This window comes from Erithacus rubecula, assembly GCF_903797595.1.
Source record: "Erithacus rubecula genome assembly, chromosome: 3".
NCBI classification, from domain to species: Eukaryota; Metazoa; Chordata; class Aves; order Passeriformes; family Muscicapidae; genus Erithacus; species Erithacus rubecula.
In genome coordinates, this window is record NC_136689.1 from 49,766,022 (window position 1) to 49,792,435 (window position 26,414).

Consider the following 26,414-nt stretch of genomic DNA (forward strand, 5'->3'; position numbering starts at 1 on the left):
CTGGATAATAAAAAGAAACAGAATTAAAAACATATTTTATCTGCCTAATGTAAGCTGTGGAAGAGCTACTTTTGTATTAATTTTTCCTTAGATAATTTGTATTAATTTTTCCTTAGATAATTTATATTCCACCTCATATTTATGTAGCTGAATATTTCAAAAATCAAGTCATGTAGAGCAAAGATTTCTTCTGTTTTGGGTATTACATTTAATTGAGAATTAGCTTTTCTAATGTTGTTCTGTTGTTACATGCCTGTGAGTGGTTGCAAAACCTTGGTGCTGTGTTAACCTTGGTGCTCAAGCTGTACTAATGTTTCTGGTAGTTTTCAAGATTTTCAATGGTGCCTGGTGATTTTGCTTCCCTGGGTTGCATTTCTTGAGGTGACAAAACTTGTCTTTCATGGCATAGTAAGGCATTTCTTAAAATTTGCTTCTTGAGTATCTCAAAAAACAAAGAATTAATTACTTCAAATCATCTAACATTTTAAAAATTCCTATTGATAACATATTGTTGATTTTATTATGTAATCACACAAAATTCTTTTAAAGTACGAGATGTTAAATTCAAGCAAGTCCTTTGGAAATTCGTAGCATGAGTGAAACAGTATTTGTCTCTTTCAGAAAATAGCTAGTGTCCATTAAGGATATAAATTTTCTTATTCTTTTCTCAAACATAATGTAATTCCACAAGCTTGCAGATCCCATTGGAGTTGACATATATCTGACTTTAGCCTGAGGGTAGCGATGCATTTTACATGTTGATGGCAGCCACAGGGATACAAACAGAAATGAAAACACTTCTGAATCTCAGGATACACAGTTCAACATTGATAATAGCAGTCATTTGTACATCAAAGCTTTTCCACAAAAGTATGTCACACCTTTTTTAGACACCAACAAGCAAGACAAGCACAGCAGTTCATCCATCTTCTCTGTCCACGATTCATGTCTGGTAAATATGAAATTCGAGGGAGAATAAAAGCTCTCAAAGATTCTGTTTTACCTTTCTCCAACTGAGGCTGGATTTTTTTTGTGTTCTTTTTGTTCCCAGCATCCCACTAGTCCCACACCCCTGTCATTACTATTTCCCAGTAGTATTTTGCAGAGAAACTGAGGGACATAATCCACCATTTGTGTGGTGAGCATTAATAGCTATGGGACACTAAGGAGCCTGAAGCATCTGGGTCCACTTTGAGGTGGCAGGAAGGACAAATTCCTCATGCAGAAAGGTTGATTTCCTCATGAGGAAAGTTGTAATGCTGGGAGCCCACCTGCTTTCAAGCTCTTCAGCTTCCCTTCTTCCTTCCATGCCACTGCAACCTCACATGCTCTTACACCCTAGACAGATCCATCTTCCTATAAACAATTTTAGCAGAAAAATCTTCCTAATTAGCATGATTTTTATGCATTTAAAGTTGTTTTCTATTTTCTTTCCCTGACTCAGCAGTCACTGGCACATCATGCTTCAATGCAGTCTGTGAGTTAGAAGATAAAAATGCCATAAAACAAAGACATTGCTACACTTCAAAGCTTCCTGCTTGGTACATCTGGCAAGGTCACTTCTGCTTTAAGCCTGACCTAGCATCCTTGAAGGCAACACTGATCTGCTCTTGACTTCACTGGCAACAATCAAGATAAAGCTTTCATGGCATTGTGTGCCAGTGTCACACATCTTAATAAACTTACTGAAATTAATTCATTAGATATCTGGGGTCACGCTGCATCTCTAAGTAAAGATGTGGTGTATTACACTAATCTGTTTCTTATACATACCCTCCCTTAAACTTTTATTTTTTAAAATTATTGTTCATTTGTAAGAGTATGGCTTCTGCCTTAATTCAGTTACAGAAAGCAAAGTAGTCAAATCAATGTACAAGGCATAAGGTCTGAAAAATTAATGGGGATATACAAGTGCCGTAAGGAGTAATTTTTAATATTTTAAAGAAAGTTTCTCTGTTTTCAGAGTTCATCAGAGAGTGGAGAAATATAAAATTTTCAAAGGCGATATTTTTAAAAAGATGCTTTTAAGTGAACATAAGCAACTCTTCTGAAGCAAAAATACCATATGTCAGCATAGGCTTGTATTAACATCACTGAGCTAAAAAAAACAAACCAAAAAACATCCAAAACTCAGTTTCTCACTCTCTTGGTTAACAGCAGTATTACTTTATGAAAAAGCCTTCATGCAATTCAACTGCAAATAAAACATGTTCAGCACAAAGGTTTTGATCCAGTACAGCAGAAAAAAGTATTTTCAGAACTACTTAGCAAGTAGTCCACTAAAGCTGGGAGAAATCTATATCCAGGTAAATATTTTACTAGATTGTAAACCTAAACCATGCAGAAAAATGGCAGAATTGAGTATTTGCTGTCATCAGCATGAAAAAACATTTGAACAGTATCTCAGCACTTGCAAGTATAAAATGTGCTGGGATATCAAAATGGGGAAAGCTACTAGCTAGGTGAGAGGTGCTTTATTTGCAACTTTGTGGGTTATGAAATATAGACCCACTCACATGATACAAGTCCAGCAGATTCCCTTCTTTCTGGCATATTTTTTGGGGGTTTGTTTCAATTACAAATTTTCTTACATTGTGTACAATGTGATTTCAATGAAAAAATGCAGTTACTCCCAAATATTTTTAGAGTAATTCCTTCTCTCTAGACACATTTAGCACTTGCAGTCAGGAATATTGTACTTTATCCATGAAAGAGAGCAGAATAATGTATACTATTCCTTCAGTGTCCCATTAATGGGCTTCTCCTTTAATATATTGAAAAAACAAAGACAATTTTTTTTTAATGCACAACATATTCAGCTTATGAAATACTTTTGAAAGTATAAGATGTTTAACAGAAATTCTAAATGAATACAAATATTTCTAGGTGAGCCTGTTCTCACAGGAGCACTAGGGCTCACTGAAGTTTTCTTCATCCTGTAATTTATTACATTGTTAATTACATGCCATTCTGAAACTGAGAAAGTTCTAATTTCTGATTAATACTTAAAAAACCCACCAAAAGAAAACCCATCAATGTATGTAGTGCTAAAGTAAAACCATTGCAATACAGGAAGAATAGAGAATAACATCATCATTTATAGCATTTCATGATATGGCAAGAAATCTGACTTATTTTTTAATTTTCATGGTAATAAAAAGTTGCAATATAGTTGCTCTTTTAGATAAATACTTGTAAAACAGATGCCTATAACAATATTCCAGCCTCTTCAGAATATTTCAGCAAAAACATAGAAACAAGACATTTCAACACATTTTGAAAATTTCGGGTTTGGACTACATTATGTTTGAACTTACAGTTTGCTTAAAGTTTATTGCACAATGCAATAAGGACAATGAATCAATTAGCACTTTCAGTGCAATGTCTGGGTTAGTAAAAAAAGCGATACAAAGCCCTCTGCTGTCATTGACACCTAGTGTGGATGCCTGAAGCTGGAATTCAGAGTTAAGTAATCAGAAATAAAGACACATGGAGATTTTGGGGCTGAAACCTACAAAAAAACTGAATCAAGACATGACTTTGGCTCAGTTCTGGAGGTCTTCCCTAACAAGCTCTCTAAATATGTTTCATCAGCTGTAAAACAAAAAAAGAATTCACTGCAAAATAATAGCTGCAGCAGAATAGTGACCAAAGCAGTGATGTCAGAAATCAGCAGCTAGAACCACAGAGGTAAATGTTCAAAAGCAAGATTGTTGCATGATGGATGATTTCCATCTGATAGAAGAGTAGTGATGCAAGAAGTAGCTTGCAGTATACAGAACTAAATGATTTGATAAATGGATGCAATGTACAGGCAGCCAAATATACGAATACATATTTATAAACATATTGTTGCAGCTTTATTGTATGGCATGTGGTAGAGCTTGACACACCAACACCCTCAGAGTTGCCCTACAATTTGCCTCAGGTTTCTTATTACTGCTGGAAAATTTTGAGATATTCCCTGACAACATTTTTTCTGTTTTGCCTGGACTACATTTTCCTGGCAGCTCCATTTGTGTTATTATTGGTGAACAGTTGCAATTACAGTTTATTCATTCCAGTGGTATCTCTAGAAGTAGATTTGTAACTGCATTTTGTCCTTGCACAGCACATTTCTCAGAAAGGCCAGCTGAAAATGATAGTTTTAGAAGTAACTTTGATTTTGCACTGCCACATGTCTTCAGGTCAATGAAGATATGCCTGAATTATGTGGCTACATCAGATCAGTTTGAGGTCATTCATTCCCACTGGACTTTTTGCTGTGTACTTACAGGATGTCTCTAATACATTATTTAAATTGTAGTGTCTAGAAACTCCAGCATGTCCAGGGCAATATAATAGCTCTAGATTTATCCTATCTGGTATGAAAGCTTTTGCCACATTTGATGATTACTATGCTTCTGATCTCTCTTCTACAAGGACAACCTACTGTTGCGTGACACCATTCTCCTACACAAGGGGAATAAGTCCTGAATTAACTTCTTAAATTTCATTTTTAAAGTGTTTTTCTGAGTCTAACTGTAGCAAAATGACAAAACATGCTTTCCAGCATTTTTCCCATTGTCTTCACTGAACAACAGCTAAATTTTTCTCCTTTGAAGTACTGTTTCTTCATCAACAGCTATTGCTATGCTGTTTGAATAACAGCTAGCTTTAGTTCATAGTATCCTCTTTCCGAATTCTATACTTCTCATTTGTTTGTTTCAATTTCTTATATTTTCTTACATTTTTTTTTTTCATCATTTGGATGGTTACTTCTATTGACTTGTCCTTCTCTGCTGCAATTAAAACCCCCCAACACTTACTGTACATCTCAGATGAATACACCTGGCAGCAGTCACTTCAAAGAAACTGCATCATCAAGGAAGTCAGAGCAGCTGAGTCTAGCAATGTAAATAGAAACAGAGCATATGTATATACACCACAGAACAAAAACAAACCCCCAATCACAATCCTTTCATGTATTCAGCATGGCAATATGTTCGGATAAAAAAGACCATTAGCGTTTCATCACTAATGTTGTCAAAGCCTTTCATGGGAAACAAGCCCAGAAGAGTTTCTGTGCAGCAACCATACCAGTAGAGCTGGAAAAATAATTATTGGAAGCTGCTGATTTTGAAATTGCAAGCAAGGGAACAGGAAGCTGCAGAATGATTGATTTTCTTTATTAATAGTGTCAGTGATATTGTTTTAATGCATCTTATCTTTATCCTAACCTTGGGATACAGTGCAGTATTCACAAAGAGCATTCAGTGTATCATAAAATGTATATTATATTAGTGACACATAAGGTCAAGTACTAAAGATGCATGGTATAATAACATAGTCAATATATCAGAGGACAAGTTAATATATGCCTTTTATTTTTGTCTACACTATTTCATAAAACCAATTTTCATTTTCATGCACATGATAAATTGCATGTTCTAAAAGCATTCTGACAACGTTTAGGAGCATCTCTTCTTATTTTCTGTGAATTACGGAAAAAAATGATTATTCAAGAATAAAGCTCTAGACTGCAAATGCAAACATTCATAAGTTATGTTAAAGCACTATTTATCTAAATTGTGTCCTAATTAAAAAAAAGATGCTATGCATATTTTGCTCAAGAAATGGGGGTTATTGCAAATTATTTCTCAGAACAGCAGTGCCTCATCTATTGCAGCCACTGATGCCACGAATAAGGACGGGCACTTCAGCTCCACAGAGTTTGCCCTGGGAGGCTTCTGGGGCAGGCACTGGCCTTCTGTTAGTCTGAAACAGAAAGTTTTATCCAAATTCACCTACATGTTCCAATTAATTAAAAACTAAGAAAAGGCTTGCCACAAGAGTTTATTTTACGCAGCAATGAAGAACATACAGACAACTTCTCTAATAATTATAGGAAGATGGCAAGATCAAAGACTCACTAAGGTCCATGTGTAAAACTGAACTCTCAATTCTGAGATATGGCAACCATCTGCCTTTTTCTTCAGATGTTCTCCTTGTGAAATGGAGTGTGAGTGACCTATTAGAGTAATTCTGAAGAACAGGATTAAGGAGAACCTGTGGGTCAAGAGGAATTATACATATCTGGGAAACTACAGACAGATCAAAGAGTCCTCAAAAGAATTAACATACTCAGTGATGCCACAGAAGTCAAATCCTGACTATTTAAGTGTAGAATAAAAATATTTTAATAATTTAAATGAAAAAGTTTAGAACATTAACTCCCTAGTATAAATACAATTCTTTTCTAGTATTACTACAAAATTTATTTATACTGGAAATAGATTACTGCTTTCCTCCCCTCCTCCATTTCTCTTTTAATTTAATCTCTCTTAGTGTCAAAGTAAATAAAGGCACCAAACATGTTTGTCCACTGTAGAGCAGATGCATTTGCAAACTTTCATTTTTCAGTGCCACCATTCTTAGAGACTTTTGTAAACATATATGGTGAGCAGAACAGGATTTAACATCTCTTTCTGTACCCTTTGAATCAATACTGTAGGAAGAGGAACAACTTCTAGGGTAAGATTCTAAGGAACATAAATATTTCACAACAAATTAGTAGCCAGATATGTCATACTGCCATCTCCTCACTTCGTGTTAAGGATAAAATCAGAATTAAAACCATTTTCTAAAATATACTGAAAATCCAAAAGGCTGTTACTATTTACTATTCTTGGTAAGTTTTATAAATTTAGTTTCTTTCTCTCTCTCTCTTTTTTTTTTTTTTTTTTTTTTTTTTTTTTTTTTTTTTTTCCAAAACAGCTCTTTTCCTAAAATTCTGCAATATACAGGTTACTAAACATGTCTCTCAACTTCTTGGAAAGATATGTTGGTCTGTTCACAACAATATATGCATAACTAAGAAATGTTTAACTTAAATTACAGAAATATCACTGCAATTCCACCAACAGAACCACCTGAAGACCAGACTGAGCTCTTGACCTTGTTCCATCCTCATTCTGAGCAAATAAAACATTATATAAACAAAATAAGGGACAAGAAACACTGTCCCCCACTAACTACATCCATGTAAATGAACATGTGAACTTACAGAATGCACAGCCACAGACTGGTAAAATTTTAGATATTTGCTTTGTTCTGTTTTACTTGGGTTTGGCTTCTATCCATTGAATTGACACTACTGCAAAACTTTAAGCAAAAATTAATACATTTGAACACATTCAACTTTCTAGAGCATAAATATAGAGTTGTTGAGTAGCAACTCTATTAGATATTCTACTTACTTATTTTTCAACAAGAACAGAAAAGCTTAAAACTGCTTGCTACTAAAAAAAAAAAAAAAAAAAAAAAAAAAAAATAATAGTGACACCAAAAGACTATTTGACATTTGGCTCAAACTTATTGCTTAGTCATTTGGGGTGAATATCTGCGGTGGTAAGAAATTTCACTTTTTTCACAGAAATTCTGAAGATCCTTTCTGTGTTCTGAAATTATTACAAAGGCTATCTATTTCTCAATGTCTCATTACAGAGCAGTGGGAAGACTTGGTTCCCAGACCTAAGTTGCTGTCAGACCTCTCCATGTGCAAGCCTGTCTGAGGAGTTTTTACTTTGGCTGATACATCAGGCTTTCGGATTCACACAGCCAGGATGATAGTGTGGAAAAGGAAAACTCTCTTTGTTTCTACCCACAAAAAAAAAAATCCCAGATATGGAGGTCTGGGGGAAAGGCCCTGCACAGCACCCAGGAGCATACATGTTGCTCAGTTCAGCAACAAGACTAGATTATCTGAAACAGAAGAATGACCTTAAATGTATTTTCCAATGTGAATATGTTCCACATGGATAAGCAGCATTTATGATCCCTACACATGTAGAAAATCTGTAAAAAGCTTTAAGATCAACAAAGTGGTGATGAAGGATCTAAGCAGAGAATGAGTGGAAGTGTGAGGAAGATACATCGCTGAAAAAAAATTGGAATGTGGAGAGTCTCTGGTTGTTTCCTTTTCCATTTATTTGCAAGCATATGTGTGTCTCTACTCTAAGAAAGGGAAGCAATATTACTTGGATGTTTCCTCATTGACAGAGGATACAGTGCCAAGCTGAATAAACACCTACCCTCTAGCAGGGACACTCTAAAACCAGTTTACCTGGAATAATTAAGATTACAATTGCTACTTCAAATAATTCTTATAAAAATAATGGTCCTCAGAAGCAAGTGGCACTAAACATACTTTGCTTTTCTTAGTTGTACATCAGTCACATATAGCCCTAGTTGTCAACTATTAGGGCTGTGATAATAACTCTAAAAGATAATAACTATTAGGATGTTCTTATTGTTCTGGATAACCTGAAAAATATAATCAGGTATTGTCTTTGACCTTATGGACCTGAAATATATACAGATAAATGAAGGAAGGGACAAACCTTCCTTGTCCTTCCTATTAGCCTCATTTTCAGAAAGTAAATCATATATATTATAGAACTCCAAAACACATTGGAAAAAGTTCTTAGTCATTTAATCATTTCATCCCAATTTATGTTCAGAAGAGCCAGTCTAAAGTGCAGGCTATAGAGACAATCATCAAACAGGAAAAATGTGCAAGGAAAACACTAGACAGAGTGAATAGTTGAGCAACTTGCTCCAGAGGGGGAAAGCAGATGATAGCTTAACACAATTCTCAGTACTGAGAACACATTTGTTCATTTTTATGTATAAGGTGATCTGAAAGAACTACAGTGTGACAAGATGATAAAGCAAACAGGATCAAGTGCAAGTTCTGAAACAGGTGAGTACCTCCAGAAAAGAGAAGACAAAGGCAAAGAACACCCCCCGCCCCAGACCTTGAATGGGCAGGGAGAAAAATTTTTCAGGCAGGCTAGTGATTAGGGAAGTTGCTATATGAACATTAACACCCACAGCAATTTAGTAGTTAAAGATGGATGTCGAAGACAAGAAGAAAGTAAAGCTATTCTGTGGCATGTGTCTTTTATTCTGATTGCAGAACCTTTTATTACCTTTTATCTAAGTTCAGCACTACCTTACATTTTTTCCCTTTTACTTACATCCTATCTTCCTCAATATCTGAAACTGTCCATGTGTTCTTCAAACATCTGTATTCATTTTAAAAGAAATAAGACCTTTTGTAATACTACTTGTAAAAAAAATTGCAAGTAACTTAAACTCCTAAGTTGAACATTAACTCCTAAGTTAAAACATTTCTACCATTTCTTCTTGAATGTATTTAAGTGCATTCTAATTTCTTGGCTGTCATACAGTTCTTCATGCAACAATATTTATTTTATGTACTGTTTTAGACCTCAGCAATGTGTGTATTTTTGGACTGTTGACTGCAGAAGCCATTCTCAGAACTAAGCCATTACATGTCCAAGATTAATGAGAACTGCCAAATCTATAAAACGGTATTTTTACTAATTACATAAAATATAATATATGTATAAATATAATACACTAGAAACTAATGTTATATATTACTATATATAATATAATATCAAAAAATAAATTATTTTACAATACCACATATTGTATAAAAATATAATATATAACAAAATACTATGTAATTATTTAATAAAATATAATAATTATTATAATATAATTACATATCTTAAGTTGACGTGCTATCAGCAAGCCTTCTACCACTTGCAGTTAATTCACATTTTAACTACATTTCTTATCTATTTGTTTATTTCTTGAATGCAATGATCTTTTGTAAATTCTCTTTCAAGATTCATTGAGCAGCATTTCTGTTCCAAATAAGTGCCAGAAAATGAAATTCCATCCTTCTTTGGAAAGAGAAAACATGAAATGTGTGGTACAGTGCTGCCCCTCATTATTTTCTTTAATGTTTTAAAGAAACCTTGCCCTTGAGTGTTAATTGCATTTCCATTAAGAAACATGCACACCCCACCATTATCCCTGCTAGCCATTAGCTGTCATGATCAGAAATGAAGACTAATGCTAGTTATAGCATCTTAAAAACTGTGGAACACTGCCACAGCCAAATTAGCTGATAAGGAAAATAATTTTAACTTGAAAGACAGCCTTTTGTTGTATAGAATGGATGATACAAATGTGATCAGATTCTGATGTTAGTTGTTCTCCATTTATTTGCAGTGGCATCAAAAAAACCTCATTTGAAGATGAATTGGTATAGGAAAGAAAAGAGCTGGACTGAAGCACAGTCCTAGTAGACCTGGATTCTAGACCCTAAAACTGTTTCTCGGACTTTTATATATTTCTATTTTAAAGAAATAAAATCTTCAAAACTGCACTGCAACTACAGGAAACACAAAGAATGAGCCCTAGTCTGCAAACTGTCTGAAGCAACACTAAAAAAAGACACAGGAGAATGAGTTTCTCCATTAAAAAAAAAAAAAAAATCAGAGATTTCTACTTCAAAGACCAAACTCCTCACTGCATTAATGGAACAGGGAGGGGAAAAGAGGAAGGAACAAGGTAGAAGTGCCCAAATGCACAAATACACATTTCACTTCCAAAATATAAAAGGCTTCATCACTCATACAGGTAACAAAGACTGAGCAAAGGAATCTGTCATGCCACTTTGCCTCCTATCAAAGGTAGTTATAATGTCCACAGCTGTGATTTTTTTCCTGGTAATCGACTTATGGCTACTGCTAGCCCTAACAACTGAAGGACAGTAAGACTACTGGATAGTTTATACAGCTTTAATGCCATGAACAGACACCTAAACGCTGCTTGCTTCAGTTCACACCAAAACTGGATGCATGAGGTAAGTTATATGAACTGGCCAAGTCCTACCTTAAGCTCTTACAACTAGGGAAGCTTAGCTGGCAATTTTTTAATCTCTTTTATTAGATGTAAGATTAATAGGCTAGATTTTTACATTTTCATATGTTTAGTTACAGTTCTTTTAACATAAAAGAAACACTAGACACCAAAAAGTAAAAAGCAATAGAGCAACAGTTATCAGTCCTTTACATCTGATTAGACTAGAAGATCCTTGAAAAGAAGTCTGTGCAGCAAAAGGAGAGCAGCAATGGGAAAAGGCATTGCTGGTTTTATCTCTGTTTACTCACTCTTACTCTTTAACAAGCTTCAAAGAACAATGTAGAGTTAAAGTAAGTAAGAAAATGGATGTAAAATTCATAGCACAATTCTAACACCTCTGGAAACAAATCAGCTATGAGGCAAATATACTCTGAAGCCTTAAGTACAATCTAATAAAAAATATTTAAACTATTCTAGTGGCACATCTAATTTTTTAAGCTTTCAATTTAAGTCCAGCTAGACTTTGCTACTAAGTTGCTACCTAAATAGTACCAAAAGTTTTTTAAAGAAACAGTACACACTTCATTTCTTAAGTTCCAAGTTCAATTATCAGACTAGATAAAATATATTTTATCTTGTTTGAATTAAAGGGAAAAAAAAAAACACACACTCAAAACCAAGCAAAAGCATTTGCATTTAAGATCAAGTACAGTTCCCTCAGCTCTTCCAATACTGGGTCTATCCAGGAAAATGATCCAGTATTCAGTACCTCTATTGAAATAGTAGGATTTTTCAAGAGTCTGAATTTTAACTACAAGTCTACAATACTCTCTGCAATTGTGTCTAAAACATTTACTGATATCACAACCTGCAAGCAGTTACTGAGAGAAGAAACACTCTATAAACATGAAGAAGCCATTTAAGTCAATATCAATGTAAATAAAAATATATTAACCTTGAAGTACTATAAAGAACCCTCTAGTTTCTAAACATTTTCAGATAGGAATAATATTTTGCTTCCTTTCAGAGGAAAGGTTCTGAAAGAGCAGTCCCATGACAGTTGTATTATAGTCTAAATGAAGCCCTTTGCTTAAGCTTTCACCCTCTTTGAAGCTATGCAACAAGTTTGGAGGAGCTCATTCTGCTCTTACCTACTTAAACACATTATTGTGCCAGGATATTTTCCTTAAGAAGGGTATTGTCAAAATGCAATGGGTTCTGTGAGCATCTGTAGTGGAACATCTCCAAATAATAAAGTAAATTATCACAACTCTTAAAGTGAAGCTGAATTATACAGTTTTTAGACCTAATTTTCCTTGTGGCCAAGTGCTTTCTCATCTGCACAATACCATTGCAAGCCTGCCACATGCTACATGCTTTGTATGTGCTACATACAGACTCTTGGCATGAGAAATTTCCATTTGAAATCACCTTACTAAGGTGTTGTAATATGTCTGGATGAGTATTCTCTTTTCTAAATACATTTATGGTGCTTTCAGGTTGTAACTCCATGTTACTGCCATTCTTTAAAGACATTCTAAAATGAGCAATATGTTCCACGTTTATCACTGTCTAGTGAAAGGAGGAAAAGCTTAAGAGGCACTGGATTCTAGACAACATAATTGCTCAAGGAACAGCATTGGTCACAGAAAGCTTTGCATATGTTGCAGATAATACCACACAACATTTACAACTTAATTAGGCTAAACCGTAATGACTATAGATCCCATCTGCTTTTCCAAAACCACCATCAATTAGAATTTCTTTAAAATCAGATTTCTCAACTACCTATACTTGGAGAATTAAAAGACTATCAAGAATTGTTTTGATCAAGGACTGCTTAAAGAATCCAGGAGTTTAAGAGGTTAAAATACAGATAGCTGAAGAAAAGGACAAAAATATAGTGTACATTATTCTAGAACTACAAAAAGTAGTTAGAATTAGAAACTCTTGGAGAATAATAATTAAGAGTGACTTTCCAGCAGTTTACTGCTTATTTAGGAGTTCTTTGCTTCATTCCTTGTTGATTAAAGAGATTAACATTGTTTCCTTTAGAAAAAAAAAGCAAAAACCACAAACCTGTTTACTTTCCAAGTAATCATTCTTTCAATCAATACTTACAGCAGCAGCTTTTTCCTCAAGGAAAGCAAAACAAACCAAACTTTAATTATTTCATACATTCCCTTAAACAGTCTTCGGAGATGTTTTTCATTTAACAACTGATTATTTCAATTGGAATTTAGATAGTGTAACTAAGTAAATTATATTTTATTTCCATTGGAAATAAATGGTACCTACTAAGAGTCACTTTTTTCCTTGAGTAAAATCTCACTGTTGTAGAGAGAATATCTGCTAATTTAGAATAATTTGTTTCTGTTAATTGTCAATCCTACAACTGTTGGATTTGGCAAACCTTTTCTGTGCCAGTATATGTAGTTTCATTTAAAGCATAACCTTCTTTTACCTTCAGATACTAACAGAAATAAAAATACCAACAGATGGTGTATCTCTATCTATGCATTTCACAACTTAGGGTTTTGAATGTAGAGCCATAGATTAATGAGGGTTTGAAATCCACAAGGTAACTCTGACCCATACCACCATTCCCGCTAAACCATATTGTGAAGTGCTATGTCTACATTTAACCAGGTGGTTGAAAGAGCTTTAGTCTTTTATGATATAGGGTTTATTTATATTGAAGACATATCTTTTTACCAGAGAATTTAACATATTTTATAGAAGAATTTTCTGTAGGGGTTAATCTTTTCACGATGGATCACTCCTTAGACATTATTTGGATAAAATTTGAATAAAAAATAATGTAGCCCCTTAAAGGTTGTGCTGTTGTACCTATTTTCTCTTAATAACTAATTCAAATATTGGTTTGAGGGTGGGGTAAGGAAGAATGTGAATGTTTTTATACAACCTGTATTAATAGCTGTCCCTAAAGCTTGGTTATGCAAGCTCTGCTCTGTGCACCCTGCTCTTCCCAAGATCTCTACAGGCACCCTACTCTCTTCATGTAGATATTTAATAACATTTATTTCCTCCATATTCTTAGATTTGAACAATAATTTAAAAAACAAGCAAACAAAAACACCCAAGCTTACATGCCAGCTTTTGCTCTCTTTTAAACTATGAAATCCAGAGAACAATACTACTCTACTCTCTTTTGGAGACAGCACAACCAGGGATGCCTTAGTTGAATACTAAAAGTTAAACCATGTAAGTTCCATGGTTATGGAAATTCTTCAAGGGAATAAATTTTGTTTTTTCCTATCAGAGATTAGGCTTAAAGTAAAGCTGAAAAACCAGTGTTGAGAGTACAAATTTGAATTAAGAATTAATAGTTATCCCCTTCTACCTGTGGTACAGCTTTTCCCTACTTGCAAGGAGAGGAAACAAAACCAAAATTCTCCCATAGTAATATATTAGTTTCCACATCATCAAAAATTTAAAAAGTAGAAATGCAGAAAAAGAAAATATCCACTCTGCCTGAAGTAAATGGGGCTTCTATCTCCTTTTGCTTCTTGTTACCTTTAATTTTGATTTTCATGCATACTCATCATATGTTATTAGCTATTCACCACTGCAGTGAAGTCCTGCTGTTCTGACCAGACTTTGGAGGTAAACATCAGGAGTTTGGTGATACTCATGAAACATGAATATGCAAAATTCCTGGGCATGCTGATACTTCAAAAAATAAAAAGCAATCCATACTAGAAATCTGACTGCTGGCTTTTCCCTGAAGGAGTTAAGAACCAATAAACCCACAGTTTTACACATTCCTGATGCTTTTGTACAATAGTATCTGCAAGACTGATTTGTCACCTGTGTGGGCTGAACATGATAAATTGCCTGCTTTCTAAAATTCAAGATTACTGACAAGGAATTTGGCCTAAAGGACATTGTTTATTTCCTACAAAAGCTTTGGAAGGTCTTTGTATGTGCTTTGTCAATCAAATATGGGCCAGGAAATCACTGTGCTGAATTCTAATGAAGAGACTAATCCTTTGCAAGGAATGTGTGCACCATCCCCAAATTATGTAGCCACTACCTATGAGGCAGTTGAATTTGAGCTCCTTGATTGCACACATATTGCTGTCATCTAATGCCCAAACTCATCCTCTTTTTTTTTTTTTTTTGTGAAAAATTCTCTTTTACATCAATGGTAATATCTCTGGAAAGATCAAGACAAGATCTTCAAGTTAGAGATATCTAGTTAAATTTACCTTGATTTTTGTTGCAGTATTTGCTATCCAATAGTAAATGTGACAAAGATTTTTACACGTTTGGACTATGTTTCTGATTAATCTGAACACTGATTAGAAGCACAAAAGCACTTTGGAATAGTACTGTCATGGCAAATTAGTCCTACACAATTGAAACAGATATTATTAATATTCATAATACAGAAAAATTATGCCATAATCCACAAGAATAGAAAAGATATTAAAAGTGGTCTCCAAAGCACCCTGCAAAACATCTCAAGATACCAGATTTTAAGGTACATGAGAGACAGCAGGGAAGAGAGAGCTCCTACCACTAAAGCCCCTAATATTGCAAATGTCCTCAAATTAAAAGTAAGTCAATTTTAGGCAACTGAAGGACTGTTGATTGAGCTTCAATTAGGTGGTTTGTTAATTTTAATAACTTTCAAAGCCTTTTTCAAAGCTATATAAGGCTATGGCCATGTGTCCCACATAATTAGAAGATTTCTCATTGTTCTCCTAATCACCAGGCTATGGCCATATTATTCATAGTTAAACATTAAAAAATCAGTAGAAAGGTTAAAATTGAAAGAATATGAAGTGGTATGAAAAAAAAAAAAAAAAAAAGCATAATGGAAAAAAAAGGATTGGCCACAACAATTGGTTTTAACAAAACTGAGGTTGTGGGCTAAGCCAGTTTACCATGTTTTCTGCAACGTACATAACAAACATGATAGAAAACAACCAATCTATTTGCAGAATTGCAGGTACAGTCAAAAATTAAAATATCGGATTTCAGCACTTGCATGCAGGAAAAGTAATACACATTCACACATGAACACCCTTTCTATGAAGAGGAAGAGGTGAAAACCCAACTGCAGAGTTTTGACCGTGGCGTGTGTATACACCTAGACAGAAAGAACCGTGTTTGAGCTGTCACTGAATCTACAGACTTGAGCCAACTGGAAAGGAGGTCATTCTGGTCAGTATGGCACAAAAAAGAGCAAAGATAAAAGGTTACACTGCTGTCTTTATAGGGAGGCAAACATTTTACAGACAGGACAAAGCTTTTGTTATGATGTATGACAAGATTCTGTTAGAATAAAAGAAGTCAATGACCAGGGTGATGTGCCTTTGCTGGGATATCTCTTTAATACACTACAGTGGAGCCTGGTATTATGATTCTCATGCCTCAGGAACACTTACATTAATAGTGTGAAATGTCAAATAGCTATCTGCCAGGTGTGAACCATTTAGGTCTCTGTGATTTGGTGCACTGTGATACATCCATTTGATGCAGGGTGCAAATGTAATCAACTTTGATTATGATGTGCTACTGTGGGCACTTTGGGAGAGGCTGATTTATTTTTAGATGACTGCAGCTCTTGAATGGTTAGAGCTCTCTTGCTGAAAATCATGGTGTAACTACTACTGGAGTGCCATTGATACGTAACCATCATGTGCTATTTCTACACAGGAGGCCTAAAACAGCCAGTATTGATGCGCTTCAATTTTTCCGAGTGCTCCACTAGAATAGTTTTATAGCCATACAGGATGGATAATTTATTCATTTACATAATGCATCTGACTATTCAATGTATCCTTTTAAAAAGGAAGGGAAATTTTAAGTAACTCTGGACCAAATGAATTCCTTCACAGATCCACAGGTAGCAGTTTCACTGCAATTTGCTTGGCTTTATTTTGAAAGAACCTTTCAGTATTTTTAATAAAATCTTCATATCTGCTTAGTGCATTTTATAAGAAAACCTTGCTGCCCAGTAACTAGACAATAAAAACTCTCACTAACAGACTCCATATGAAGCTGTGAACAGAAGACCATTTCAGGTGTTGCAGAGAGTGCTGAAATCACTCTCTGCCAGCTACCTCAGAGCCAGCATCCTGAGAGCTGGATCACAGGAGAATACGGTAAGGAGATGATTTTTAAATCACTATCAGACACCAATCTTTGAGCTTGGGTATAAACTGCCTGTGGCCATGAGCTCATTCCACACCCTCAGCTTCCAGAGCAGACTTATTCTTAGAAAAAAAGGTGTTGGAGGCCCATCACTATTTGTTCTTTGAGCCTTCTCCTTCTGCCGCGCAGCAGAACTACAACAGGTGTGCGTGCCATCACCTAGGGAGGTAAAAATTCCTGCTCTGCAAGCTCAGTGTTAAAGTGCAAAATATTCATAGATGTCTAGGAATTATTTCATCCAAACAATCTGAGTATTACTTTCCATTTCAATTAATAGGTATACTTCTATAACTCACATTTCAGATCAAGACACAGCATTATATCAAAACTAAATAAAAGCTCATGTGATTTATGATTCCTGAACCAATCAAGGAGTCCATGTTTTCTGCTAAGCCAAGAATGATCATGATGCATGCCCATCTTACCTGAATAGCTTTAAAACTAATAAAGGATTTCTCATCAAGAGAAATGCAAACTCTTATTTCTCTGGAAGACAATGAAGCAATATATTTCAGCAGAATTCTGTACATCTGTAAAATATTCAATCCTTCCAGTTTGCTCTTGCTGAGCACTGAGATACATTTGGGAAATGACACTGCAAATTCCTGTCAGGTGGAAGAGAACAATCTTTCTGATGCCTTTCACAGAATAAATACAACTGTGTTTAATAGAACACGATGTTAGGAAAATTTTGTCACCAAAAGCCTGAAATTCTCTTGCAAGGCTATACTGAAGACATGATTGATCATCAGATTTTTTTCCCTGTAACTCATTGGAAAGCATGGGGTGGTTGAAGCATTCAAATTGTACATATGAGCAAAGGCATCCATGCTGAACAAGTAGATGTCGAAGTAGCTGTGGTCCCATGAGAAATTTGAACAGAGAGAAGAATAATGAAGGCCTTTTGCCCCCAGGGAAATAGAAGAAAACCTCTGTTCCCAGAGATGAAGATGATCTCAGAGAGAAATGAAGAGAGCCTTTGTTTTTGAACAGCTCATCCTTAAAACAGTACCCCATAAGTTTGAGATGGCCCATAAAGGCAGCTGTGGGAAAGCTAGAAAAAATGGGAGGAACTTCACAATAGCAGATTTCCAGGTGGCAGCTATTCGTGGAAATTAAAAGCCATGAGAGAACTGTTTTCTTGTGGAGAAGTCTCCATAGCATGACAAGAGAGACTCCTCTCCCTAAGTGAACTGGAAACAGACTATTTTTGAGATGGTAAACTGACTGATTTGTTTCTGTATATTGTCAGTGTGAAAGAGGGTGTAGGAGGGAGGAGAAGTGTTCTGAAAGTTTTATTCTGACTCTTATTTTTTTTTTATTTTAGTTTCCTTTAATAGAGTTTTTCTTACACCCTTTAAAGTTTAAGCCTGCTTTGCTCTTCTCCTAATACTATCTCACAGCAGTATCTCCTAGTGGATGTATTGGTGTTTAGTCAGCACTAGACTCACCACATAAACTAATGAATTGGCCAGGAAATCTCAAACTGGTGAACCAAAACCACTACACAAAATTGGTGTTTCTGCCTGGTTTTAAACTGAAACTGCCACACCCTTAAACAGTAGTCTCTGCAGGTACTGTTTAACAACTATGTTCCTATTTCTGAACTTTCTTGTCCTTTTTTGCGTTTAGCTCATCTCTCAAAGGATTTCCCTACTTTTGAGGAGGAAAAAATTTGGTAACAGCTTTTTTAATGGATTTTAGATGTTTTGTCTGCTTATATTCTTAAATCTCACAATTTTAAACCAATTAAATGGCCTCACGTGGTTATTAATGATTCAGGCAGTTATTTTGGTTGTTTTTAATTCCTACTAGATACAGTTGGTGGACAGGGTCTTTGGGATTTATTATACATTGTCTGCTGTTCTTTTTCAGGTTGGCTCACATTTTATTTGCACTTCCCCAGCTTTTTGGATAGTGGAATTAGATCAGCATTAAGAAAAATATAACTTTTTAAACACTTAATTGTCCCTTAATTACTTACAAATTGAATGATTTGTTTACAAACAAGAAAAACTGACCTTTATACTGTGTAAAGGGAAACCAGTATCCCAGTCAACCTCAGTGTAACTGAGGAAGTAGCCTAACAGCACAGTTGGCACATCCTGAATCAAATAATGTCTAGCTGACATCATCCTCCTATAGCTCAATGTTCAAAGCTGTTACTCATGTCAATCATTTCAAAATTTGGAATAATCCAAGTTTTCAACCTAATCCTGATTCCCAATGTTTTACAGAGATTCAAGGAGACAGAAATTTTTTATAAGACCTCACTGTTCACTTTCTCCTAGTGAAGCATTGTGCTTTTCTTGGAAAGCTGTAACTAAAAAAAAAATCCGATTTATCTGCTTTGACAGCCAACAAACAGCAGCTTCCTCAGAAAAACTGCATTAACCACTGATGCAGCTGGCTGCCTTGCATTTTGGTTTTTTGCTAGCCCAGTTCCATAGGGCTTGTCCAAAAGAAAAGTTTAATCTGAGATGTAGATCCCTCAGACTATTTAACAATGAAAATAAGGTGGTTAAGCAGTTTAAATCAGAGGTGTTACAAAGGGCTTGTTGGTTGCATGACACTGAGTCAGTGGCTCACAGGCTGAGGAACCGAAGCAGGAGGTGGGGAGAGCACAGGATGTTTCTTATATAGCTCCTTTACACTGGAAGGGAAGGGAAAAGGTGAAAGAATAAATGCTACCATAGCTTTTTGTCTTCCTGAAGCTGTTAAACTGTCACGTTTGGACAACTTTAAACTCTGCCTTATTTTAGGGTTTTATGACTTTGTAGAACAGAGAGAGGTACCAGAAGAAAAAAAAACCCGAACAAGTATCATCCATTGCCTGTTTGTTTAAAGCTTGCCATATAGACTCAAAGGTATTAAAAGCAGCATTAAAAATCTTCTCCTAAATAAGCAATAGTATACATACAACGATGTTTGTCAGAGAATCCTACTATGCTGTGAATAATTTTTGCCAATAATTTTTGATTTGGAAATAAGATCTTTCAAATCAAATTAAATAAGGTGTCATGCTAAAATCTGTCCTGGGTCTTAATTCCAGTTATGTAGCATTAAGAGTTGCCCAGTAGTTCACACATTGTAGACAAAAAACATTCACAGTTGTCATTATTGATGTACTTGCTCATCTCAACTAAGAGCTAAAACCTTGTTAATAGTTTTGATTTTTTTTCTTATTATTTACAACTTGCATTTTTAAAACTAATCTACACTCAAGCTTAAGTCCCCCTGGACTACTTCCTAATATACATGGACAGTCACTGGAACCAGGTAAACAGCCCTCTTTGCTTTTTAGTAAAGCCACAGTGCCTGGCAATGTCTCTGCACAACCTTCTACTCCTAAGAAACAAAATGCTTTACTTAAAACACCACCAAACACCCTCATTTTATGATTCCAAGTGCACCGTGCAAGAATTCAGTGATACCAGTTTTCTAAAATCAACTATAAGTAGTCAAAAACTACAAGTAACAATCTCTCCACATGCATAATTCCTAAATCAAGTATATACATTTTTCAGAGTAGGGTGCAATTTGCTGTCAATAAATGGGTCAGAATCTGGATTTGAGAGAGTCCAAATCAGTTTCTCTGAAAGATGCCAATTTGCATTCTACAGAATACTGATAAACCATCAACAAAAAAAGCAAGTAAAGTCAAGAATGTATGGTTTTTTCCACACTGTCAAATATCCACTCTTTCCCATATCCAATATTAAGGGCAACATTAAAGACCCAATATTGAAAGAAAAAGGGATAAGCAGGAAGGACCCTACTTGTTTTCAGCCTTAGGAAGAAACCAAATCATCACATTTTCAATCTATAAGTTCAACTCTTACTGACCCCTGGCATATATTGAAGCCACAGCAATTGAAAGGCTGAAAATTTAGGACAAAACCTTAGTAATCTTTTAAATTGACTGCAGCTATTCACAGTAACACCTGCATGCCTCAGTTTACATCGACTGGCTACAAGTGGGAGTCAGCCCACTTTGATTAGGCTTCAAGAAGGATAGTTCCTACTTGGAAGTGATTATGTAAGTGGCTGACAAGACAATGTGTGGGGAAAAGATAGCATTATGACCTTCATTTTACAAATGCTGGACAAAGCCAACAGGTGATTTTACAAAACACAATCACCTGTCGGGTATACAGAAAGTACATGGATGAGGTAGCTCCAAATTCAGAGAAGAGACAAAGCATTGTTTTATATTTCAGAGTGTGAAATCTTTGGCAGTTTGGCTATTCAGGATAGGGAAGTGGGACAGGGTGAGAAAATACTGTATGGTTTTCATGCAAGCCAGTGTGAAAACAGGTGACATGGAAGCTTGTTAATTTAGGAGAAATTTCCAAGAGTTGAATCACAAAATTGGAAGAAAATATCCCAAGAAAATATGACCCAGTTCCTAAGATCTTGAACTTCTTCAGCAATGCACCTTTTTCAGCAAGTAGAAAATTCTGAACTCAGGCTTTTGGCCTCACAGGTGAGTCATACTGTTCACTAAAGTATCACCTTATTGAATAATTACTTTGGGGCCATGGTCCCTTTTTATTCCTTTTAGAGCACTTCCATATTACAATAAATTGCAATAAAAGAAATTATTGACAGAAAAAAAGATGGTATGATTAACTCTTTTAGTTGATGATTTAATATCATTGTGGGAAGTGAGATACTTGTGCTGCACTATTTTTATTAAATAACTTAAAAAATTTTCAGTAACACAGACTGTCACAGAATTGCAGAATTACTGAGCCCTGTAGCTTGGTAACGAAATTTATTATTGGCAATATTCTCCATTTTTTAAAATTGAACTAGTAAATAAGCAATGCTTGCTTTATGTTGAAAGGACTTCTTTCAAGGGAATAAAGAACAGCTGTCAATCCCAATAAACCAAGTGACCTCGGGTGATTCTCATAAACCTTCCCCTCCAGTCCCTTCGCCATCCTCAAGGCCCTTCTGCAGACAAAAAGCGTGAAGAAATGTATTAAAGCAGTATTAATTTCACAACAGCATAAGAGGTCATAAGAAGGGCAAAAGCAAAATAAATTGTTTCCATGATAGCAGGAAGTTCCTAATGATGCTTTCTTAATGGATCTTTTCAGCACATGTGATACAGCAAACGTTGCATATGATACAGAATTTACTTAGGTTAGCCAGGTCTAAAGAACCCTATGAAAACCTACACTCTTCTGTTATACTTTATATTGCTGATATCCTCAATGCACTTAGACTGTATGTGCCCAGTTCCAGAACCATGTCAATTGAAAGGAACTTTGAAATCCTCCAATTCGGCCTCACAGAACCATAACCTCCCTAGAAGAAATTATAATTGCAGAGTGTAACAACATCACAAAGATAAAAAGATTGAAAAGCTAAGAATTCAGGTGATTTCTAGAATATCAGACTAGTGTGGGGATGGGGGGAGAACGGATATTTGGGCTGCTTGACCAAGCATTAGCTTGCCAAGTTTGTAGCCTGCCTTTTTTACTTTTATTTTAATATTTTTCTTTCCCTCTTCTCACATACTACCACAACAGTAAAGTTGGGCTATGGTCCTGTTAAGGAAACTTTCATGTCAGACTATGCCACCCTGGCAGTCACATTCACATTCCCTATGCTGGGACAAAAGTCCCTTCAAAGGGGGTGATTCCATTAAGCTGATGGGTGTCCTGCTCGACTCCCAACACACACCACTCCCAAAGTCAGACAAGGCTTCCTGATGGCTTAACTTCCAGTTTTTCCAGAGCAGAGTTCCAGATGTTTGGATACTTCAGATAATTTAATCATGGTATAATAACAAAATAGCAGCACAACCTCAGTGCCTCTAAGGAGGGAACCCCAAACAAAGGAAACCCTTTTATACCCTAGACACTCTAAATGCAGGGAAATTCAGGATGCTCAGCTCCTGCTGGCTCTCTGAGTGTCCAGTCACCTGCCTATGCCACAGGTCACCAGGCCCCTTGTTATACAAAGGGTCTGCACCAGATTACAGCCTCTTGCCTAGGGCTCCCACAACCCAGAGATCAATCTGCAGCTGGCCCACCATGCTGATTGCATTAAACAGCCATAAAATTAAAGCATATGGCATCTTTGTGGGAAATTCATTTAAAAAAACAGTGGTGGGAAGGAAAGAAAAAGAAGGAGCCCCAAGAAGGAGCACTCATATACCCCAGGTTCAGGAATACCTGCCTCCAAATAAAATAACCAAATGTCATTTGTACAGAAGCAAGTGTTTTCCCTTCCTTGTCCAGAGTCACTGAAGCTGCTGGGGGGCACAGATTCAAAGGTTCATTTAAAGGTCTCAATTGTCATGAGAAGAGAAGAGCCAGGACTCACACAGAGCTTCTCGACAAGACTAAGATTCTGTCAACATGATAATCATCCCTCACTCACAAGAATTCTTTGCACTGCCCCAACTCTATTCAATAACAAAATCAAATCATCCCTGAGACTGACTACCCAAATCTCATTCTGGGATATTCTGAATGTTTTTTTCCCTATAGCAGGTAAAATTACACAAATACATGTACATGCACAGACCCCTGCATGTCATTAGGGATACTCACCTGCTCAGAACCAGGGTTTAAGTGCTGTGCTACAGCAAGGTTAGATTACTGAGCATTTTATGAGATAATTCAATATACAAGCAACATAAAAGAGAACTTATCTAAACATAACATCAGGCAGATATTTGGTTCCTAGTTCATAAGCTTCTGACAGCAAAGTTATGGTCCTTGTTTGGTATACTTCTGTACATTATAAAGGACCATTAACAGTTACAGTGGCTATAGAAATGATAGATGACACAGAACACTAACTGCTCATATTTATGCCAACATATTTAGTCAGGATGAACAAGAAAGATAACCTAAAAAAAATCACGGAATGTATGTAATTATAATGAGGTACTCACAATCAAAAACATGTCCTCATTAAAACCCGTCACCTAAACCCATATTTATTTTTCCCTCCTAGAAAAATATTTACAGTTCTTGACAGTTAATTCCCCACTTATAGATTGTGAAGCTGTGTGACCACTCCAAAGCCTGTAGTTAAATACAAGAAGCAGAACTCTCCAAAGAAATATTTGGCAATTCTGGTGAACACACAAATATAAGGTGGATATGAAAACAAGTCACTTATCACCTTCTGCCCTTCCCAGTCTGGGATTCAGGTGATGCACAGAAAAGATGAGAGTGTGGTTTAAGCACAAGACAGAAATGCAAAACACTTTTTCCATCATCTGTCAAGGATTTTCCAGACAACTTACAGCAAATCACTTTATAATAAAACAGAAATAACACTATTATTCTGCTTTATAAATAAATTATTTAATTTACTGAAAATATGAGGCTCTCTGTCTACACCATAAAAATACCAATAAGTTATACAATAGGAATTCATTCTACCCTTACTGATTTTCATTTTTCCTTAATTTTTTAACATAACCACTACAGCTCTGCTAATGAAAAGGGACAGAGGCAAGCAAAAAGGGAAAGTGATAAAGGAAAGCAGCTGCAAAGTGGTGGCTTTGCTTGTACAGATGACATTATTGAATTAGCTGAAAGAATAGAATTTAGAAGTGAAATAAGGAATCATTTGTCATCCTTGCATCATTCATCAACTCCTCCTTACCCTAAATGGTGGGTTGCTTATTTTAGCTAATTTTGGTAAAGCACTGCCCAGAAGGACTCAGCCCAAAAAAGTATGGTTTTCAATGGGATTCTACATTTCAATAGATTTTTCCAGCTAGTTTAGATAGAGGAACAAGGAAATTATTTGACCAAGAACAGACTGTAAAGCAGTAGTTCTTTGTGAACATGAAGCCAAACCTCCCTGGCTATGTGTGACACTAACCTTCACCTGGTTCAAAACACTTTCCTGAATAGCATAGGGAATCTAGCATACTCCTTTATTATGTAAAACCTCAGCAGAATACTATTTTGCATTCTTGACAGTATGCTGAACTGTGGCTTCAGGATGAGTGATAATCAAAATGATTGCTGAAAAGTAAGATCACTCCTACTTCTGTACTCTTAGTCCATAATTCTCTGCAATGGGTGGGAAGGGGTGGGATTAGGAATACTCTGACCTTCCAGGGTTCAGATACATACCTTCCTCAGTTCTCACAAAGGTTAAAAAAACCCCATTGCATTTTCAACTTAAAAAAACCCTCTTGGTTTAGATCTACTGATACTACAACTACTTACCTACTTATGTAGATATGTAGATATCTAATGAATTTTTAATCTACTGTGTCATGATAAAGAATACATAGTAGAACTCTTAGTCAGGAAAACCCTTGATTCAGCTTTGTTAGATCTTTTACTTACAAGGAGTGCCCCAAAGCATATCAAAAGGCATTCACAATCAGATATAGCCTGGTTTTGTTGAAATTAAAATCAGGATACTTCATTCTTTAAGTCCTAACTGGAAGTGACTACATGAAACCACACCAAAGTGGAGTCATTTATGAACAATTGCTTTCCTGTCCACAGGGCTCTTGCAGATACATCCCTGCTTTCAGCCTTGATTTGAGCTGACTTACCAACTGTGTGAGCAGCAAAATCCATCTACATTCTTAGACAGCTTAGACAGTTTATTCTGTCTATTCTGAATTCTGCTTATCTGCTTCTTACACAAACAGGATGCTTCCAACTTAGCCAACTTTTGCCATTCCCTCCAAAATATAGAAACAAAACCCAAAGAAATTTTCCTCCAAGGAGCACTTGGCTACACCAATTACCTTAAGGTAAACAACACAGGTGTTCACAATTGAACTTAGATTGTTTCCTTATGGGCTTCTAAAGAGACACAACATTTATTTCTACTACTGCCTGAAAATACTTGCAACTGCAATTTACATTTTTAAGTGCAATAAAAAATATTCATACGTATCTAGTCTATTTGCAATAAGAGTTAATTTATCCATGCTGTTAATTATTTATTTTGTATCTACATGACTTTGTGGAGACATATGCCTCGTGTAGAAAACCTAACATTACCTTTACATGAACTGTAATTATAGCTTGAAAATACATTACTTCTTATCATTTTTCAAATGTGCTTTAGCTGCAGTTCATCATACTTAAAGCCCCACTATTAAAAAGACTGATCTAAAAGTACACTGGAAGGGTACTTTTAAAAGTAAACTTATTTCATTAAGAAAATAAAAATACATATTTATAGTTGAATACATTACAAAGAGCAATCCAATTGCATCTAAATTATTCCCATCATACCTAAGCTTATGTTTGTCATTCCTGGGCAGACTTAAAAATATTCTCATCATGCTGGTAGAGTTACTGACTGATCATTTTTATATCTTAAATCTTCTATGGCAGTATACTTTTTTAAATTCAAAACTCAGAAATTAGTTTTTGGCAGCTCTTCCACATCTACTGCTTAATATTCAGCAGTGATGCAAACAAATGCAGTGGTTGCTCAGAGGTAACTTGTGCTTAATGGCTATTTTTGTTGCATTGAACACACTGCCCTAT

At 35.6% G+C, this 26,414-nt stretch overlaps 1 protein-coding gene and 1 long non-coding RNA gene across 3 annotated transcripts in view; both read right to left on the minus strand.

The window, feature by feature from the left end:
• The window catches only part of CNTNAP2 (contactin associated protein 2), a 1,078,336-nt gene that overhangs the window by 1,010,586 nt on the left and 41,336 nt on the right, over positions 1-26,414 (minus strand). The gene's annotated exons all lie outside the window — the stretch shown is intronic.
• On the minus strand, positions 5,638-25,573 carry LOC306800364. Of its 2 annotated transcripts, none has more exons than XR_013773815.1 (3): positions 25,463-25,573; positions 8,973-9,068; positions 5,638-5,757 (listed from the first exon to the last, which is right to left on the minus strand). It is a non-coding gene; the product is annotated as an uncharacterized lncRNA (long non-coding RNA). The 2 variants fall into 2 exon arrangements; XR_013773816.1 differs by lacking the exon at positions 5,638-5,757 and adding an exon at positions 5,955-6,048.